This window comes from Nicotiana sylvestris, chromosome 11, assembly GCF_000393655.2.
Source record: "Nicotiana sylvestris chromosome 11, ASM39365v2, whole genome shotgun sequence".
Lineage (NCBI taxonomy): Eukaryota > Viridiplantae > Streptophyta > Magnoliopsida > Solanales > Solanaceae > Nicotiana > Nicotiana sylvestris.
In genome coordinates, this window is record NC_091067.1 from 19,549,610 (window position 1) to 19,552,816 (window position 3,207).

General features: G+C 31.7%; 1 non-coding gene across 1 annotated transcript; it reads left to right on the top strand.

The window, feature by feature from the left end:
• The first annotated feature begins 1,087 nt into the window (after positions 1-1,087).
• LOC138882524 (U2 spliceosomal RNA) lies at positions 1,088-1,283 on the top strand. Its single transcript, XR_011404120.1, has one exon. It is a non-coding gene; the product is annotated as a U2 spliceosomal RNA (small nuclear RNA).
• Positions 1,284-3,207: the final 1,924 nt, after the last annotated feature.

The following is a 3,207-nucleotide window of genomic DNA, read 5'->3' on the forward strand; positions in this document are numbered from 1 at the left end:
GAGATAGAGGAGGATTGGTGGAGACAAAATTGAACTAAACGTGGGATAATGACACTTTTGGTCCCTATGTTGTTGATAAATTCGGAATTTTTATTATTATAATGTTTGATTAAGCATATTTAACTTTTAATTAAGTAAAATATATGTTTTTTATACCTTTATGTAAGAAAAATTATATTTAAACTATTTTTACATCTATATTACTATTAAATATGGAGTAACAGCACGAACGAAACATAATACATGGCTAGTTAAGTGGTGGAATAATTGATAAATCATAATAAATTTGTGAACTATTCACAAACAAGGGAATAAAAGTGTATGTTCCAATTAATTGAGGTTTAATATGATATTACAAGAACTAACTTGAGATCAAGGGACCAAAAGTGTTATTATTGCTTCAATGTAAAAAGCTTGTATATGCCGAAAAGGAAAAAACCAAAGAAATGAAATGGGATACCGAGTATCCTACTCATGAGTCATTAATGCACTTGTCACGTAGTGAAATTAATAAGTTTCCATTGTTTCGAGATCGATGGATAGTATAGAATACTACGAGGTACATATACCTTGAATTAAAAAGTGGTGAATCAAAAATTTAAATTTAATATCAATTATTAAATTTTTAATAGTGCATGTCTTTAAAACTACATATGGTTTCGTAATCTCATGCTTTTTAAAATTTTTTATTATATATATATATTGTTCTGTGATAAAATACTGAATTCGTTGCACCAAAACCATATTCACCATTGCCTGAGCAAACGAGAGATTGGTGAATCAACATCTAAAAGTAGAGAGTCTCAAACTGATGATTTCAAATCATCCTATATTTCTCACCTTTGCAGTGAAAAAGGCCAATCAATTTGTTGCCAAGAAAGGAAGAGGTTAAAAAAAGAAGAATATTTTAATATATCTCTTCTTTTTGTTCAAATTTTTTGTCTCCACTCTCCTTTGGCCTATTTAAGTAAGGAATCTTATCTCTTGCTAGATCCGTAGAAGCTCTTCTAGTCCCACATTGACTATATAGCAAAGCTCCTGTATACAAAGTTGGATATAAAAGGGTTCAAGCGAAAGATGGAAAAGCATACCTTTCTCGGCCTTTTGGCTAAGATCAAGTGTAATATCTGTTCTTATCAGTTTAATATCTGATATGTGAATCATTGATTCACACGATATTAACTCAATTTTTTAAAGGGGAAGGTCCATCACGCTAGCTTGCTATCGGGGCCTTCAAGTGTCGCCTTGGTGTTGCACTACTGCCTTGGCCTGGCCCACCCTACCAATTTAATCCTAAATTTCTTCTTTTGCTGGATTTTTATTTTGGTCTTTAGGTTTTCTTTGTACTTTTATCTTTTTATTTTCTTGAGCCGATGGTCTTTCGGAAACAGTCTCTTTATCCCTTTGGGGTTGGGGTAAGGTATGCGTACATACTATCCTCCCCAGACCCTACTTGTGAGATTTTTCTGGGTTGTTGTTGTTGTTATGACTCATTAAATGCGACAACTAAGAAGAAGAAAATTAGGATAATACGTTGAAGAAATATGTTGTTTCATTAATACTTAATAGGACTAATACAATCAATTAAATAATAAGAAATTTTTACACAATTTGAAGTTCTTTTAAAGGTTTGGCAATTTGCAAGAGCGAGAGTTGAGTTACCTCACAATATTGAAGAGCGTTACACATAATTGACACTTGCAAAAATAGAAGAAAGAAAGTCCGAACAAAAGAAAGTTGATTAGGAAGGTGTTTGGATTGACTTATTTTAAGTGCTTATTGGTTTTTAAATATTTTTTTAGTTTTTATGGTGTTTGATAATGATAAAAAAATACTTAAAAGCACTTACTTTTAGGTATGAAAAGTACATAAAAAAAAAAAGTCAAAAGTCAAAAATTGGGTATTACCAACTTATGAGTTTTAGCTTTTAGTTTATAAGTTACTTTTTAAAAAGCCAATCCAAACACCCCCTAGGAGTGTCAAACCATCTTTTCCTTTCACTAGAATGTTTTTTTTTTGGTTTTCCACCTAGTGTTCGTGTAACACCCGCATTGAAGCCCGATTATATTAGGATTCGCGCCACGTAGGGTCCCATTTGGGAGAAGCGCTCCCTACCAAGAATTATTTCATGTCCAGGGCTCGAACTTGAGACATCTGGTTAAGGAAAGAGTAGATCCATCTTTTGCCCACATCCTTTGGTGATTTTTACTAGAACGTGTTATAAAAGTATACTTCAATATGACATAGAAAAAGATGCAATACTTGTATTAAGAAACAACATACTAATAAGATGCAATATTTTTCTTAATATTTTATGAATAAACGAGGGACCAAAGGTGCTTTTATTGCTTTAATGTGAAAAGCTTGTATATGCCCAAAAAAAAAAAAAATAATGAAATAAAATGGGATAGCTAGTAGCTACTCATGACTCACCCGCACTTGTCGATCACGGAGTGAAAGTAATAATTTTCCATTGTCACGAGTGGAATATTGGAAACCAAAACTTAGGCATGTTGACATTTGTTTTTATTGGGGAACAATGGTTTCGAGATCATATAGGAACAATGGTTTCGAGATCAATATACGGTATAGAAGACTATGAGATACATATACCTTGAATTAAGAAGTGGCGGACCTAAAATTTGAATTTAATGTCAATTATTTAAGTTACGGCGGATCTCTTCAAAATTATGTATAGTTTCGTAATCTCATACTTTTTAAAATTTTATATTTTTCATACATATACATACATACATATATATATATATATATATATATATATATATATATATATATATATATATATATATATATATATATATATTTGTTTTGTGATAAAATACTGAGTTCGTAGCACCAAAACCATGTTCATCATTGCCTGAACAGACCAGAGAATTGTGAATCAGCATCAGACAGTAGAGAGTATCGAACTGATGATCTCAAATCATTCTAAATTTCTTAGTTTTGCGTGGAGATGGCCAATCAATTTGTTGCCAAGAAAGGAACAGGTTAAAAAAGAAGAATATTTTAATATATCTTTTCTTTTTGTTCAAAATATTTGTCTCCACTCTCCTTTGGCCTATTTAAGTAAGCAATCTTATCTCATGGTGGATCTGCAGAAGCTCTTCTGGTCCCTCATCGACTATATAGCAAAGCTCCTATGTACAAAGTTTGATGTAAAAAGGTTCAAGCAAAACATGGAAAAGC